Source organism: Lathyrus oleraceus, chromosome 7 (assembly GCF_024323335.1).
Source record: "Lathyrus oleraceus cultivar Zhongwan6 chromosome 7, CAAS_Psat_ZW6_1.0, whole genome shotgun sequence".
In the NCBI taxonomy this organism is placed as follows: Eukaryota; Viridiplantae; Streptophyta; class Magnoliopsida; order Fabales; family Fabaceae; genus Lathyrus; species Lathyrus oleraceus.
In genome coordinates, this window is record NC_066585.1 from 151,041,775 (window position 1) to 151,061,335 (window position 19,561).

Consider the following 19,561-nt stretch of genomic DNA (forward strand, 5'->3'; position numbering starts at 1 on the left):
ACCCAAAATCAATTTAACTTTTTAAGACCCCTTTAAACTTAACTTTACTATTCTAAATCTTAACTTTACCTAATTTAAGGGGGATAGGGGCGACTGTAGTGTAAATCTGATTTTTAATTACAGAGACGGAGGCGAGAGATACTAGTATCGTCCCACACACATCCTATCTCGTCCCGATCTATTAAATTTATTTTATTATCTTTATTTTTAATAAAATTTTTACCATCCATTTACTTTTTTAATCTTAATATAGGAAATTTATTATAATTATTATTCATTTTTTTTGAAAATGTAGATTAAAAAAAATGACCAAGTATTATCATTATTATTAAAATGATCAAATATTTAGTTTAATTATTAATTTGTATTGATATGGAAAAAATATATGCGTTTTTAGAAAAAATCAATTTTAGCAGGTGGGGGCTGGGCGGGGAAACCTGTTCCCCATCAGGAGTTGGGGGTAGGTGGCCATTTTTTACCCTTGACTGGGGGCGAGGCGTGGCTGGTGATGTTAAAACTTGCATTTGTCATCGCCTCGTTGTCATGCCTAATATCAATTGCTTGGTCTTGCGTCTTCACGTACTCCCATAGCACATCGTTGTTAGAAACACATTATATAATAAAGGTGCCTACTTTGATCATGGAAAACTGGGTTATTTGCCAAAGATATTATTGACTTGTTTTTCACATATATCTTGGTCGACTCCTTTTGCGGAAAACTCAACTCCTTTAACAGGTTTCGTTTTCTGCTGTGTCGCTCGGATATTGTAACATTGGGTTGGGAATACCTTATTTTGTTATTCTGAGTTGTTTCATTGAATACTTTATGTCAGGAATGAAGTTTGTTTTCCGCTTATGATATGATTTTGTGAATATGAGAGAGATATGACACTCTTTTTATATCTTTATATTTTTCGCATGCGTTATAAATTATATTTTGGGGTTTAGGGTGTTACACCTTCAAAAGTCAGGGGTGTTGTCGGATACGCTTCGAGTGTCCGACTACAACAATCAACTCCTCATAGCGCCTCATGTGACTTCAGAAGACAGGGCTGATGTCGGATACGCTTCAAGCGACTGGTTACAACAATCAATTTCACACATAACTGACGCACCCTCCCTTTGGATCTAACTAATCTTAGGGCGGGCGGGATGAAGCCTGAAGACGTCAAACTCGATCTCGTCTATAGCCTCGGGGTAGGGATGTGGCTCCTCTACCTCTGGCCGGGTAAGATCCTTTGTGACGTGTAGCACAGTTCAAACTTTGGTCGCATCTAGCCTATTTCATGTCCCTCATCTGTAAGTATAATTCGAAACATCCCCACGACTGACCGGACTTATAACTTATCCATGTAAACATGATTAAGGCAAAGTCACATGTAGCTGGTATGAAATGAAATACTTACAGGTACAACGAAGAGCACAAATGATCGAAACTGATCTCGCGTTCCACTATTTTGAATTCGACATACGGACACTTCAAACTGCAAAAAAAGCTTCCTTCGAGCAAGCACATTCCGAGCACATCCATGCACTACTACCTAGACATTCTATCAAGACATCGTGTACACCTTAATGCAACTAGCTTTCGTGCGAGACAATCATACACGGATCCGCAAAAGACTTAAGCTCATTTAAACTTTAAGAAATTATTATTTACCATTTTCTACAACAAACAATCATGCAAGTTGCAAGATTCTAAAGCGATTCATAGTTATCCTCAGATCCAAACTCTCCTCAGATCCAATCCGAATAATGATGATTGTTGAAAAAGGAATAACATCATACCAAAAAGTATAAATATGCAAAAGTAAAAACTAAAATACATATATGAAAATATTGATTACAAGTTGAGGCTTAAAGGCCTGACCAATATTACAAGAGCAAATAAAAAGGGAAAAAATAAAACGGCGATTAAACGTCGGCGCCTAGCTCTTCACATCCAGGACCACCTATGGAATCCTTCAATAAAACATCTGCCAAAGGGTACAGTTAGTCGACGATGATGGCAAGTCTGGGACAAAACAATCGAGCTTGCTCTAATATCTCATCCTGAACTCGGCACATGGATTCTACTGCTTGTTGGGGAGATTCATAAGATTTTTGCTGAGAAGAAAACACCTCTTCCTTAAGAGCCTTCAAAGTATTGATTTTTGCTTCTCTTGAAGAGCTTCCCGACCCGCTTCGAACTTCCGACACACTTCAACCTTATCTTCAGAAGCCTTCTTACGGTGCTTCTCCCCGTCAGCAAGAGATTCCTTCAACCTTTCTATTTGAGTAGCCAAAATGGATGGTCGGCCATACCGATTTGCCTCTTCCCGCAAAGATCCGAGACAATGTTCACCCAAAGCTCGACAATTCCTTCTCAGCATCGGAACTTTTATGCTCTAGGACTTCACACCTCTCCCTCAACTCATCTCGTTCCCTTAAAAGCTTGCCAGAACTCAGAACGTCATCCTGGCTAGTAGGTACAATAGAAACATATGCAAAAAGACTTCTTCTGTCAGTCGTAGATAAACCTTAAACGAAATCTAGGTCCTCAATAGCCACAACACCCGCAAACTCCTCTGGGTGCTAGGTACCTGGTATGGTAGATATAAGGAAGCTGGAAAAAAAAGGAGTCAAAACATCCTGCTTGCCACACTCTACCAAGGGATCCCGTTTGGGAGAGCCTCCTTCAACAGGAGTGGACGAACTATCACCTGACCCCTCTTGGCAGAGGAATGAGAAGGTGAAGGTCCCTGATCAGATAAATCAGTCGCAACAGTAACTGGATGACCCATTTTAGGAGTTGGAACAGGGACAATAGTTTTGTCTACCTCTAAGGTAGTCACCACAACAAGAATTCGAGCCTCCAAAACAGAAGTAGAAGCAATGATAGGCACCGCCGACACTGGAATTGACAAGCCAAGAGTAAGGCCCTGATCATTCGCAAGGGCCATAGCTTTCTGCAATTGACTCAACTGATTCATGTTATTAGAAAAAGAACAAGTTGCACAATTATAAAAATTATTTAAAAAGGCACTCGGATCCCTATCCTCACGAAGGAGTTTTTATCTCTCGGGGTGTTCATAGGCATTAATAGCCATATGGGTATTTATTCATCTTTTCTTTTGCTGAAAATAAATAAATTCATCGGGACCAAATCCTTCTTCACATATGAGTCCTTGATACCAGTCATATAAATCCTCTTTCATTTTCACCTCCTCGAAAGACATAATAGTTCGCCCAAAATGATAAGAAGTGATAGGCTGGGAGAAATGAACTCGGGACCAGTATTTGTAAAAACTACCTCTGTAAGAAAGGGAACTCCCCACTAGAGCCAAAGACGAGCAAGAGGACATATGCGCCTCAAAAGTGACAGGTATCACCAGTAAGAAACACTTCAAAAAGTCCCCCGGTCAAAAGCAGAAGAGTTGAACCAATGTACTTAGGGATAAAGGGAGATTAATCATTGATCTCGAGCATCGTCCAGCGAAGTATGAGCCATAGAGAATAGATCAAAAAAGAACCTGAATGAAGGTTTTCAAGATTGGTACCCAACATAAAGCTAGAACAGCGTCATGAAGGCCCAAACTTTTTCCGTTATGTGAGGGGGAATTTTAGATGGTTCATCATGGCCACCTTAAAGTCAGAGAAGGGCAAACGTATTCCCAACCGGGTGAAGAGACATTTGTATAAAGGAACCAAATACCCTCGAAAGAGCTGCATAACCTCCCATTCGGACCTTCTGACATAATCGCACAATCTAGAGAATTGTCAATTGTGATGTTGGCCTACATTACGACCTCAATGGTATTCAGAACTAAATGAGTCTTGGCTATTTTAGCATCTACCCAATGAAACCTACTTGCATTGGTCGGCTTATCAACTGAATACCCTTGCGGGCCAACATATTAGATCTATGATGATCACCGAGATTGACCCAAGACACGTTATCCTGTCGGCCTTTGCACTCCAAGTGACGATCAATCTCAACATCACTGGGGTCATGACCAGTTGACTCCCGGTATGTTTGAACGAAGTGATCGACATGTTCCATCCTTTGACGCGCAACCACTATTTCCACCTCGGTCAAAACAGGATGAGGCATTGGTTACTCAACAAGGTTTTGACCCCCCGTCAGATGTCACATGAAACAAAGATTATGAAGTATTCTTGGAGAGAGTATCATTTGACATAGATTCTCCAAACTCTTCCATCTTTGGATCATCACTTAAGAAAGCTTCATTTCAAAGATGGTTGCATCAACACAGTGCATGGAAAGCTCCATTTCACTGTAGTTTCTATAATCATCACCATTTCTGGTTCCGCAACAGAACAATTGTATTATTTGTATTTTTTGAATAAATTATGTATCATGGTAATATTTTCGATTAATTGATTAAAGTTTGGATTTACATTATTGTTTGAATTTATATATGACATCCTTGAATTACATTAGTATAATTAGCATTATGTTATGATATCCTTAGTATAAATAACCTAAAATATAAGTTGACCTAAAAAAATATAAATTTCAGGACAATCTTACTGCTTATGAGTGATGTTCTAATTTCTGAGGGTTTTTCGAAGATGCACATCAGAAATAACATATTAGCTATGCAAAAAACACCCTTACATCACCTTAGAATACTTACAGAGGTTAGTTCAGAGATACACTTACAGACACACCTTGCCAAAATTACGCAGATACATTTTCGGAGGCAAATATGGGGGCTGCACGACTCACTTATGAAACACTGTGTGCATTTAAGATGCGTTCGGAGATGTATCTCCAAAATATAAAAATGGAGAATTAAAAAAAAAAAGAGAAAATGGGGGTTGGATGAGGGGTGGCAAAACGGGCTCGGCCCGCTGGGTATGCCCGTTTTGCCCGCACTTTTATGCGGGGCGGGCCAAGGATTTAGGCCCTCACCCTCAAATGTGTCCGCCCCGCCCCGCCCCATTTTTTCGCGGGCTTTTGCGGGCACATGTATTTACATAAATTTTTGCATTTTTAGGCTTAAATAGTGCAGTGCCCGCGGGCTTTCCCCGCCCCGCCCTCACGTTTTTGCGGGACGGGTCTAAGTTCTAGGTCCACATCCTCAACTATGACCGCCCCGCCCCGCCCCGTTTTTTTGCGGGCCTAAACGGGGCGGGCATGCCCGTTTGCCACCCATAGCTGGATCACTCTATGATGTGGATAAAATAATGCCCTAAATTTCAAAATAAAAAGAAACAGAAAATGTAACAAAAATAGTTGCATATAAAAATGGAGAATTCAAGTTTTTAATGTGTTCACTCACTCTATGATATGGATAAAATAATGCTCTAAATTTATCGCAACTAAATTTCCAAAAAAAGAGAGAAAATGTAACAAAAATAGTCAAATCTTCTGCTAATGCGAAAGTAGAGGCTTGACCTTAACAACACAGTTGAACAAAACATAACATGTCAATATTTCTTTTCTCCTGACAACTATTGGTTGTTATTTATAAGACATTCATAACAGTTTTAATAAAAACACTTCCATAATGTATGGCATTAGCAGAAAGTAAAAAAAAAAAGTAAAGTGCAAGAATAACTTATAACTCTGTATATAGCTAAATATCCACCCTTGACTAAACTAATGTACATTGTGACTTTATACCACAAAATCTTAAGGATGAATAACCATATGATCCTACAACCAAAATTTTCCAACCAATCTTAAGGAGTGACATCTTTGACCAACTCCTATCCAAAAGTTGACGATGAAGACAGCTTTATAAAATTATCAACTTTGACGAAAGTTGTTTTTATGTGAGTCAGCTTTTCCGATGAAGTGCGAGGATATTGTTTCTACAGGATGCATATTCTAATTAGATATTCTAGTGCGTAACAGGGAAGGGAATATATCACTAACAAAACAGAAAACTGTAAAAGCAACAATCTTATGTTTAAATTTTCTTTTATCCACTAGTATAAAAAAAATTCCCTTGGAAACTATGTAAGCAATTTTGAAGGATTTCAGCAGAAGCCTGACTTTAATGTACGAATTTCATTTCCTGTGCAATGATCCAAATGCATCTTTTACAATCCGAAACAACGAATCAAATCTATAATGAGAAAGAATAAAGGGTATTATCTCATATTGATATCATGATTAATAGGTTTTTGAAAGTTTTGTTGAGTTCTGCTTATTTTCTGAACAAGTGCTTAGTTTCTGAATAAACAATTATTCACACCTTTTACTTGTACAAGTCATAATTTGAGTTATAAGAATTAGATTGACGCGTTCTAATATGCGTTGGAAATATGAGAGGATAAAATAAAAGTTTTATGTTGAAGTCAGAAGCAAATTCGGAGTTCAGAAGAGTCACATAATTTGTTTTCAGTACCGACTTAAGAAAATACTTAGTTTTTGGGTTGGTTTTGTATTTTTTTTAGGTCGGTTGCTATTAGGTCTGGATTCCCTTACTCCATTTAAACAAATTAGTAGTTTTAATATTTATTATTCAACATTCACGAAATAGAGAATGGGGCATACAAATTCTATGGAGAGCTAATTCTCAAAGAGCTGTTTTACTGTATTCTAATTCCATTTTGAGGTTTTTATAAATTTTAATTTAATTTTGATTTCTTTTGAATTCTTCCTATAAACTCATTTTCTTAATTCGATTACTTTCGTTTGCTTAATTTTATTGTTGCTTATAGAATAAAGTTGATTAAATTCGATTATTTTTATGATCCTTAACTATAGTCACATTAGTGTAGCTCTTTCGTTATCGTGTTTGATCAAGTCGCGTTTAATTAATTCACGATTGCTTAAATTCGTTTGCTTAATTCGGAAATTAGGAACATTCATCATATAATACTAATTATACTTTTCAGTGTGTATTATAATCGAATAAGATCGAATCCTCTTAGGGAACTGAAATTATAAGAATCGTTGATAAGTTGGAAATTGATACAATAGATTAGCTTATTTATAAATTTTGGTTTTACCTTAATCATCTTCGATTTAAGTTCTAAACCTTAAAAAAAAACTCATTGTTATGATTGTTTGGTTAAAACATTCAAGAGTCTTTGCGATACGACTCGAGTGTCGTTTCTGTTTTACTGCATCTTTAATTCTCATTTTTGACTCGTGTGCAACAACGAATCACGGGGCATGACAGGTAATGTTAAACTCTGCATATTCCCTCGCCTTGTTGCCATGCCTAATATCAATTGCTTGGTCATGTGTCTTCACGTACTCCAAGAGCACACCGTTGTTAGAAACATACTCTCTAATAGAATGATAGCTTATGTCATGATGCTTACTTCAATCATGGAAAACTAGGTTATTTGCCAAAGTTATTGTTGACTTGTTTTCCATGTATATCTTGATCGACTCTAAAGCTAGCAGAAATATACCCGAACGCGTCGCACGCTCGAAGATACAACAAAATCGTCATCGAAATTTATTTATTCACGAAGGAAAGGGAAAACATCGATAAAACCCGGGGGAAAGAGAAATGAGTAAGGAAGTAGGTTATGCAAGGGGAAGGTATTAGCACCCCTCACATTCGTTGTACTCAACGGAAACCATTTTTTATTATTTTTTGCTCGGATGAGTGTTCTATCTAAATATTACTCGCAAAATAATAAAGGGAAAAGAAAAGAACATATAGATTTCTCGATGAGGATTAAAACCCTCATGTCTACGTATCCTTATAGTGCAATAAGGAATTAAGAGTTTCGTAGTTCATAGAACTAATGGTGGGAGATGAAAGAAAAGTGCTAAAGGTATGGTTTGAACCAAAGGTTAATGTGGTTTGAACCCATGAAGTGATGGAGTTTGAACTAGAGAGTAAAGGTGGCATAAACCAATACGTGAGGGGCCAAGGCATGAACCATTATATGGTGGGAGATGAAAGAAAAGTGCTAAAGGTATGGTTTGAACCAAATGTTAATGTGGTTTCAACCCATGAAGTGATGGAGTTTGAACTAGAGAGTAAAGGTGGCATAAACCAATACGTGGGGGGCCAAGGCATGAACCATTATACGGTGGGACCGAAAACAAAGGGAATTAAGGGTTTGGCATCAAGGCAAACATCTCTCGGTTCAAAGGCAGACACTGGATGGAGCTTAAAGAATTAGTATATTTGGCTCAAAAAGAGAGTATATCACATGGAGTGAATGATTGGTAGAATATGTTGAATGTAAGTAATGAATGGTGAACAATGTAAGTGAATGGTAGGAAAGGGAGAAATAATTAAAGTAGAAGGAATTGAAAGATTGGGTAAAAGTGACAGAAGGGTATAACTTGGGACCAAAAGAAAATGGTGTTATTGGGATCCATCAAGGAAATAAAGTTTAAACCATAGAGTAAACAGGAATCAAGCCAAAAATAAAGGAATTAAGTATTTGGCATCAAGGCAAACATCTTTTGGTACAAATGTGGACATTGGTTAATTGTCCTAAAAAGGTGTATATGAAATCCCAAAGAAATATGGTATTTGGTTTCAAAGAGAGACAATACGTCATTGAGATGGATAGTTATGATTGAAGATATATGGTATGGATCATGAAAGGTATGGATGGCATCCTAAGGCAGAAGAAGGAATAATTATGCTCGCCAAGGGTTTGAAGCCTTGTGCCTACGTATTCTCATTGTGCAATGAGAAAATCAAAGCTCCTTAGTTCGTGGAACTAATGCGGAACAAGGACAACAAGAGATAAGGAAAGAGAGATTTGATAAGGAGTGATGAAAAGTATAACTTGGCATCGAAAGACAATGGCATCACAAGGACCCACAAAGAAAAATGAACTTTGAACCAAAGAGTAAACAGACATCAAGCCAAAAAAAGAAAGGAATTAACTATTCAACATCAAGACAAACATATTTTGGTTCACAAGATATGCATTGGAATTGCCCTAAAAGGATATGTATGGGGGACCCAAAGGAAAATGATATTTAGTAAAAGGAAACAATATATCACTACGGGGGAACAATCAATTTGAAACCAAGAGATAATGGTACATTGAATCCATGAAGGAATAAACTTTGAACCAAAGAGGAAACAGACATCAAGCCAGAAAACAAAGGAATTAAGTGTTTGGCATCAAGAAAAACAACCCTTTGTTCATGAGGATGGACATTGGAATTGCCCTAACAGGATATGCATGGAATCCAAAGGGATAAGGTATTTGGTTTCAAAGATAAGATATTATAATAGTACTGAGGCTGGTAATTGTCGCATCGCGCGAAAAACCGGCGGGAAAAGAAAGAAACAACAGAGCCGCCACCGTGCGTTATTTATCCCGAAAGAGGGAAAGGAAACGCTCGAAGTAAACCTAAGAAAAGACATGGTCTTGCGACCAAAGAGGATGGGTTCGGGAGTCGGTTATGCGAAGGGAAGGTGTTAGGCACCCTACGCATCCGTAGTACTCTACGGGATCCACGCACAAAAGGAAAGAATATTGGTTGCTAAACACTGCTCAAAAACTCACACACACTGGCTGAAAGAAACGAAAGAGACTGACTGAGACTGACTCGGCAGGATGTCGCATCCTGGGCCTACTTAGTCTATCAGGCAATAGACATCAGAGTCCAAGTAGTTCGGACTGGGGAAACGACACATGCTCGCTAGGATATCGCATCCTATGCATACGTATCTTCTCGGACGAGAGAAGAATCAGAGCATTCGTAGCTCGGCTGACACGCACACAAACAAACAAAGCACAGGCAAACGTGAAGCCCGACTGCCAATCGCTGGACTTATGTCAGCATCCGAACCTAAACACACGCAAAGAGGCAAACATGGAGCCCAAATGCCAATCACTGGACTTACATTGACATCCGCACCTAAACGCACACAACAGATAGATAGGGAGTCGGGGACTCAGCCTACAACTGTCAAACACAAACAAACAGACAAACCGCAAATGCTAAGGAGTCAAGGACTCGAGCCTAGCAAAGGTCAGACAACACACACAAAAAGAAAAAGGGCGCCCGGAGAGATCAACTCAATCTCCTGCCTACATACTTCATCTGGTGTGAAGATCAGGGCGATGTAGTTCCCCTACGCAGGGATAAAGGATCTAGCCTAACCAGATAACAGAGGGAGACACAACTCTAGGGAGACTACGACTCGAGCCTAGATGTTGTCATGCAAAAGTCAACCCTAAGTTAAGGTTTCTAGCTAAATGGCACAAGGGCCAACCTATCCTAAGCAGACACAGGAAAAAGCAAAGTCTCGATTGCAACTAGGGCAAGAGAAAGGGGAGGTCTCAATCGCAACGAGGGCGAGAGAAAAGAAGAGATCTCAATCACACAGGGGTGAGAGAAAAAAGTTAGATGTTAGTGGTTAGTCAAACTCGGCAAGACATCGCGTCTCGTGCCTACGTATCTCATCTGAACATGAGAATCAGAGTTGCCGTAGTTCGGCCGGCTGGGAAAAAGGATCTCGATCGCAACGAGGGCGAGAGAAAGGAAAAGGCTCGATCGCAACGAGGGCGAGAGAAAGGAAAAGGCTCGATCGCAACGAGGGCGAGAGAAAGGATCGCAACGAGGGCGAAAACAAGCCCGGATTAGCTGTTAGTCGTTAGTCAAACTCGGCAAGACATCGCGTCTCGTGCCTACGTATCTCATCTGAACATGAGAATCAGAGTTGCCGTAGTTCGGCCGGCTGGGAAAAAGGATCTCGATCGCAACGAGGGCGAGAGAAAGGAAAAGGCTCGATCGCAACGAGGGCGAGAGAAAGGAAAAGGCTTGATCGCAACGAGGGCGAGAGAAAGGATCGCAACGAGGGCGAAAACAAGCCCGGATTAGCTGTTAGTCGTTAGTCAAACTCGGCAAGACATCGCGTCTCGTGCCTACGTATCTCATCTGAACATGAGAATCAGAGTTGCCGTAGTTCGGCCGAACAGTTCTAAACATGGCTCACACAAGGGTTAAGCCACACAGACTTGACTTGCACAGGAAGCAAGTCAAGCGCAAACCTATTGCACAAGGGCAAGCAAAACTAAAACCTAAAGAGGCAAACAAAGCAATCACAAACACATACAGCATAAAATAAACACACCAACAGGGGGGCTCAAACATCAAAGGTTAGGCACTAGGGCCAACTGGAATGGGGTAAGTGTGCTCTTAACCTTGCCATTGAGAGGCTAAGGTGAAGCAGATGAAAGGAGATGAGGGGTGTGCCTCATTGCTTCTATCCCTGGCCAGAGAGAGCATTTGACAAGAATGTGTGGGTTCAGAAAGCGGGAACCCTTCTACACATTTAAACTGACTCAACTGTGCAATTGCACAAGATCTTGGGTTTTTATCTGAAGTGCATCAACACAGTGGTGTGAGCAAGACAGAAGATACACTGAATAGTGGGGGATAGATTGCATATCCCTACCTTCCACCAATTGCCTCTTCACTTAGGAGGTCTTTGACTCTGTACAGGGACAAAGTAAACATACACAGGCATTGCCTCTTAAGGAGGACTTCAGACAGTTTGCCCGGTCAAAATAACAAACCGGGACTCCAGACTACATGAAGAAGAAATGTTTATACCTCAAAGCAAATGCTAAATAGCAAAGCAAGCAAGTTCAGAGAACTTAAGCAACTAAAGTACCTGAAAAAGTCAAAACAATTAGCAAACAGTTCAAAAGTTTAAATCAAAAAGAAATGGCAAACAGTCAACACAGGGGATCAACTGAGCAAAGCATAAGACTCGGGCACATGGGTCAAGCCTACAAAACAAAAGGTTAGCACAATATAGACAAACAAAAATCAATCATGTTGGTATGATCTTGGAAGCACTATGCTCAACCTGAAACAGATGAACTCAACATAAGTCCAAAGGACCACTAGGGCTAGCCTAGGGTCAAGCATGAAAGGAAAAGTCAAGGCAGCAAGGAAAAGTCAACCAAAACCAAAGGCAAACATTTGAGAAGCTATCACAATTGGGTTCATAATTATATCATGCATCATGGTCATTTCATATGCAAAAGGATGCAAAGCATGGCAAGAGAAGCATACAAAAGTCAACAGCAAAGACTTCATTCAAAAGTCAACTCAAACAATCTCAAAAATTATGAAATAAATCACACTCAATCCTAACATCTAACATGGTAAGCATGTAAAATTTCATGGCATTTGGATGAGAGGAAGGCAGTCAAGCAAAATCATGAAGTCAAACCAAATTCAAGTAAGCATGGTGAAAGTCAACAAACATGGGTCAACTTCAAAAAATCATATCAAATTGAAAACAGATGAGAAATGAATGAGATTAACACCAATGCAAAGCTTGAGATGTCTAGTTATCACACATGAAATTTCATGATCATACAATATGTTATGAGAATTTCCCAAAAGGTTTGGCAATGTGTAGCACAAAAAGTCAACAAATGACTAAGCATGGAAGAAAATTCACAATCAAATGGAAAACAGCAAGATTAATTCCAAGAAAATTCCTACACAAACTAGACATGTGAAGGATCATTCATGCAAAATTTGGGTTCAATTGGATGTAGGGAAGCATGTGAACAAAATTAGGGAAGATGCATGATCATGGTATAGCAACAAATGTAACACATGACTTCAAAAAATCATAACCAGCAAACCACAAATGGGAAATCCACAAACTTTATACCAAAATGAAGGTCAATGTGTATATTTTCATCACAAAAAATTTCAAGCTTATTGGATGCAACATCAATATTTCACAATTGAAATGGCCAAGGGTATCATTTATGCACACATGTTGGGAAAATAATTACCATAAAAAATCCAGCCAATGGAAAAATCATTAAAAATCATCATAAAACAAAGGACACATTCATGATCATGAGGAAAAAATTTCATAATTTTCGGAATTAAAATGAATGAGAAATTGATTTTTGAAGATGGAGAAATAATTGGAACAAGTATGAACAAACAACATGGCAATAGGGTCAAAGCAATAGTCAACCGTGGCAGTCTTGTAATATTGGGCGCCACTTAACCAAACTGCAGCGTTTTGGGGGCGCTGAGGAAATGTTCCTATTGGCTACTAGCCAATGGAACAGTGGAACGACCAATAAAGCTTCAGAATTCTGGGTTTTCAAAACCCTTAGGGTTTTAACAGCAAGGCAATGTATACATCTTCATGTAATCACCAAAAACAAACATTCAGCAAACTCAATCAAACAGCATGGCATTAGTGTTCCAACAACATCATTCAGCAACATACAACAATCCAAACTTCATGCCAATTCTAGGAATTTCATGTTCATGCAGCTAGAGTTTTAACAATGGCAAGGCATTCATGTAATGTCCATACAGCAACCAAACAACAGCATACCAAATGCAATTCATGAAGGTTTTCTGTGCAGAGTTCATAGGATCTCAAACAGCAGGGCATTAACATCATCGTGCATCAACATCCAAATATGAATCAATGAACAAACCTCAATAATTAAGCCTGGCCATTAAACATCAGTACTAAACAACAGTAGTTAACAAACAAACAAAACACATCACATGGAATTTCTGGGCAGAGCTCATGCATTTAGGGTTTCAAACGGCAACAGCATTCATTCCTCATCATTCATCATTAAATCAGCAACACATGAACAGCAACAACTAATCATGGCAATGATGCAACAAACCAATACACATTCAGACAAAATTCCTGGGCATACTCGTTACAACAGCAGCAGGGCATACAATTCCTCATCCAATGTTCATCATCATATCGAAATCAAACAAACAACATGGAAACCACAAAGGCAACACACTCATGATGCTCATATAACAAACAGCACCCAACATACATGAGCTAGATTCTAGAAACAACAATGGCTAGGGTTTATCATAGTGCAGCATGATCTTCATCACCTTCATGCAGCTCAGAAAATCGACATGCCCAGAATTAAAAATTAAACACTCTAATAGCATCATTAAGCATCAGGCAACAAGAATGTGGTATCAATCATCATTAACTCGAGCACATAGCAAAGAAATCCACACAAATGAGTTTGAGCATAGAACTTCAAAACCATATTTCTCTCAACACAGTGGATCATTTTGAATGATTTAAAGTTCATTGGCATCAGCAAGTCAAAGGCTACACATGGCATAGCATGGATAAGAGAAAATAGAGGGTCGAAAAACTTACTTGGTTTGAAGAATTCAATGGAACAGTAGTCATTTGATGGTTTGAAGCTGAAACAGAAGGAAATGGTGCTAGGTAATGAATGTCCCTTGAGTTTGTTTGGCTCAATCTTGCTTGGAATCAACTAAATCGTGATATGCCATTGTTGGTGGTTGGTGAAAACAGAATGAAGAAATGCAGTTACAGCAAGGATTTGAGGCTGCAAACAACTTCCAAATGGTGCTTGGATGATGAAGGAATGAAGGTTACTCAAGGGTTTTTGAAGGGTTTGCGCAGAATTTGTGGTTTTGCAAAAATGCAAGATGAGAGTGAGAGTGTATTTTGTTAGTAGGCTGCAGCTTCTTAGGGTTTGTTTGTGACAGAAAATCACCTTATATTGTCTGTTTAGGGTCCTTTAAGTGAGTGCTAAACTGGTTTAGTGTAAATGAAACAAATTGCATTTTTGCTAAGTTGGAAACAAGTGAACAAGGGAGGTGTGTGTGCACGAGTTGGGCCTGCTACAGGCTGCAAAATGACTTACCAATTGCTGTTTGTGGTCTGCCTTTGCATGATGTACTTGTTTTACTTTTATCAAACCATTTTGCTAAAATTGTCAAGATTGCACTTTGGTCCAAAATGAGGTATGGTAATGGTATGAACATGAAATGATGCTTGGAACATGTCACAAATATGGTATAAAGTGGATCCCAATTGGTCAATTGTGCAAAAAGTCCCTAAATCAAAAAGTCAACCTTGGGTCAAACTTTGATTTTTAATGAAAAAAGTCAAAAAATGCCATTTTGATTGGCAAGGTTTTAGGACATGAAATTTATATTTTTGGAAAGAGGATGAAAAATGTAGTTTGTAGGAAAAAACCCCACCAAATTTGGCCTTATGGTTTGAGAGATATGCCCCTTTGAAGTTCAAAAATTGGTGAAAATGAATTGATCATATCTTGACAACCATGCATGGGATTTGAGAGTTCTTGGACTTTTTGAAAATGGGAGAACAAGATCTTCAACTTTCATGTTGGGCAAAAATTCATTTGAAGCTTGTATCATGATGTAAGTTTAAGATCAAGAAGTTTCCATTTTTGGCAGTTGAAATTACAGGTCCAGTTTCTATTTTGGGAATTTTTCTGATTTGCTTCAAATTCTTCCATGATGTTGATTGCCATGACACATGAGGCCTATTAGGACATGAATAAACTCCTTCAAACCATTTCTATCCATCAAATCCAAAGAATCAACCACAGTTGACCAACTTTGACCTTTCTAGGGTTTTGGACTGTCTATGCACTTCTGATGAATTCCAAACCCTAGTTCCTTGAGACTTTGACTTCAAATGATGTCCCAAGACATATGAACTCTTGATGATTGATCATGGTGCCCAAATTCCACAAGAATGGCCACCATCCACTGCTTTGACTGACTGCCGACTGATCTCCTGATCAGTTTGACCTAATTCTTGCTTGCTTGCTCTTGAGGCAACTGGGGACAATGCAAATGCTATGCAATGTATCATGATATGCTATGACCTAATATGAAATGGTATGTACAATGATAGGTGCAAATTTGAGGTGCTACAGCTGCCCCTATTCAATCAGCTGGGAACCCGAACGGATGATAGCAACGGCTGTCAGTCTTTCAGGGTAAACAGGGATTGAATACAAAAGAACCGTAGAAATTTGCACCGACTAGATATAATACAAGAATGCCTGTCAGGATCGGAAAAGAAACAGTCTTGAGAGAAAAAATCCGTCTGGAACGGAAAAAGGAAATCGGCCTGAATACCGAAACAGAAACGTCGACCTGGATACCAAAATAAATGGTAACACAGGGATAACCATGGCTTGAGCGCCGTAAGCACATCGACCTGATCGTCGGAAACTTCTTCGGTCTGAATACCGGCAAAATTGGCCTGAGTGCCAAAGCGTGAATTGGTTTGTGTTCCAAAACACTCAACATCCTGAAGAGGGCTAGAAAAGCAGTCTTGTTAAAGGATGGACATTCGATTTCACCAGAAATACGAATCTTACTCGGCTGGGGAGGACGACTTCGACCCAAGAGCGCATGAGACATATTATCTATAGCCGTCAGAACGTAGATAATAACCTCGCATGGAAGATTATCCATAACCGGGTTGCAGGTTGTTAGATGGATAAACGACCGAAAACATCCTGAAGAGAGCAAAGGCGAACTTGTTAAAGGATGAACATCCGATTCCAAAGGGAATACGAATCTTACTCTGCTGGTGATAACAATCGAAAGATTGACCAAAGAGCGCATGAGACATATTATCTATAGCCGTCAGAACGTAGATAATAACCTCGCATGGAAGATTATCCATAACCGGGTTGTAGGTTGTTAGATGGATAAACGACCGAAAACATCCTGAAGAGAGCAAAGGCAAACTTGTTAAAGGATGAACATCCGATTCCGCAGGGAATACGAATCTTACTCTGCTGGTGATAACAATCGAAGGATTGACCAAAGAGTGCATGAGATATATTATCTATAGCCGTCAGAACGTAGATAATAAACTCGCATGGAAGATTATCCATAACCGGGTTGTAGGTTGTTAGATGGATAAACGACCGAAAAGAAAGGCATCTGGGTACCAGGCTAGGTATGCAAAAGATGACCAATCAAAGGGAGGGTGAAGTTGCTTACTTGGAGCAAGTATCCAAAAGGAAGGTGAAGACCCAATGGGGACAATACTGCTTGATCAAGGCAAGTATCCAAAGGGGACGAGACCATTAATACCACAAAGAGGGGATTACATCTACCGGTTTGTAGGCAGAAAACCACGGAAAAGTAACCAGTCATCATCGGGATGAGCACAAATGGTTAACTCCACCAAGGGGAGGAATGTGGGATTTTACAACTACCAGCTTGTGGGTAGAAAACCACAAAGATAGGACTTACAACTACCGGTTTGTAGGTAGAGGCCATCAAACAATATCCGCCAGGGGATGAAAGTGGGATTTTACAACTACCAGCTTGTGGGTAGAAAACCACAAAGATAGGACTTACAACTACCGGTTTGTAGGTAGAGGCCCACAAATTCTGCTGAGGATAAGATGAATGAGTGCCGGTTAGTGAGCGACTATTCATTTATGCCCCAGGGAAGCACAAGAGACAGCCAATAGGAAGCCAATTTAGGATCGATCCAAAAAGGCAGACTGAAACAAGACTCATCCTAATGAGGAAAGAACTCAATAGGGAAAAACCCATCCAGTGTAGGGAGGGAACGGAAGCAACCGTCATCCACGAGGATGTATCTCAGTGGGGAAATGGCAGGAAAGGATAGACACTTTCTGCTTAAGGGGTAGACTCTACATGGAGAGATCGGACACACCCGTATCTGCTAGGGGAAAATCTACTGGAGAGATTTGTATCAACAAATAGCAGGAGGTAAAAAACAACAGATACCCGGCAACAACTGCAACATGAGTATCCAAATGCTATGATTATGCATGTATGCATTATGCATGATGAATGTATGATGAATGTTGTCAAACAGACATGCTCAACACGCAGGTCCGGGAATCAATCGTCCGGAGAGAAAACCAAAGTCACCAGAGAGCAAAGAAAATCCACTGGGGACTGGGACAATAGGGAACAATCATCATCCTGCAGGGGAGGAAGGCCACCAGAGGCTTCCGGAGGGATCGTCGGTCACAACCGGAGAAAAGAGTTCAACATACGGGCGTACCGGCCACAACAACTCGTGATGAAAATCAGCGACATCAAGAAGCGACCAGATCTCTGATGAGAGTAGATAGGCATTGATAAAGCTTCTTATGCAAACAACTCCACTGAGGGATCCATCTGAGGGAATGCCGGATTATGGGGATGTTGATCCTCCAAATACTGAATCTGCAAAGGAAACACCCATGTTGGGGGAGAGAAAGACTGCCCTGCTGGAGAGGCGAAAGTTGGAGTCTTCAGTAAACACTCTGCTAGGGGAGCTGCCCCACAAAAGTATTTCAACAGCAACCTTGTTGGGAATGCCCCACGATAGGGCTCAAACAGCATTCTACTGGGGATGCCCCACAATAGAGCTAACAAGGATTTGGAGGAAGAATCTGTACTGCCGGGAACATGAAGATGAACAACTTCAAACAACACTGCATTGGGCAACTTCACTGAGGAGAGACCATACGAGGTTCTGCAGGACAAAGATACAGTCATGCTCGAGATAGGATCAATTGCCTTACCTGTTGGTAATCATACCACCGGGAGAGCACTGTGGATCTCCTAAGTATTCTTCCATCTTTGTGAATGTTCACTTTGTTTAAGAATATTTTTTGAAAATTTTTGTTTATTTTGAAAACAATGATACTTTATCAGTTAAAACATGCAAAACATCTGTTGAGTTGAAACAAATAAGAATGCAAATAATTGGATAAAAGCTCAAATTGATGTGATGGAATGGCAGTCTGCAAAGGGCGAGACTCCATAGATCTGTACAAGTTTGAAATCAGTGATATATATTGGAGAGGGCTACATTGAACATAATGACCTTTCCTCTACCATTCTGAATTTTCGATGTATTCAAAGCTTCAGTCGACGACGGATCGAGAATCCCTGACGGATGACAGATGTACAGCACAGTCTTGTCAAGATGCAGTTACTTGCCAAATCCCTAATTTTTGCCTAGATTGCCCCAGTGTGAGGTGTTCAATCTAGCGGGATGCACATTCTCTTTTTTTTCAATGTCTCTAACTTTTGCCTGGATCGCCCTTTCGGGTTTTCAATCCACCGAGACGCTCCTTTTTGCCTAAGTCGCCCTTTGGGGTGTTCGACTTAGCGAGCTATTTTGCTTTTTTCTTTTAGGCGAAGTATTTCTTGACTGCATCAGAATTCACAGGACGAGTGAACTTCTTCATCCATTGTTGTAAGTGTTAAAGCATTGCCTGAAGAGGCTCTCTTGAAAACATATGGACGTTCCTAGCTTGGGGTCCACTTGCCCCTGGAATCGGGTGTGAAAGACAAGACTTTCTTGAGCACAAGGTCCCTCAGAACACACGAGGCTTGATCTTCTTGTCGAATGTTTTTTCACTCTCTGCTGATATGACTGACCATGACACATGGCAGTTGATCTCTTGTTTTTGCTTTGAATTCAGCATCAGCCAACTTGGGACTTTGAGGGTGCTGTTTCTCTTTTGTTTTTTTTTCTTTTGATTTCTTTTGATTTTTTTTTGATTTTGATTAATTTCTTTTTTTTTTTGATTTCCTCTTTTTTTCTTTTTTTCTTTTTTTGATAAATGCCCCAGTTGGCTGTTCTGCTGATTCTCGAGATGCAGCTGAGTGTGATCTTCTTTTCTTGCTCAAGAAGTCGGGAAATCTCGTCAGGAATCCCTTCAACATCATCTTCTTCCGCTTCGAATACAAGGAATTCAAAATTGGGAGATGACGTCCGATCATTATGTTCAATGGGTTTAAGAAACAACCTGCATAATGATTTTGATATGAAAA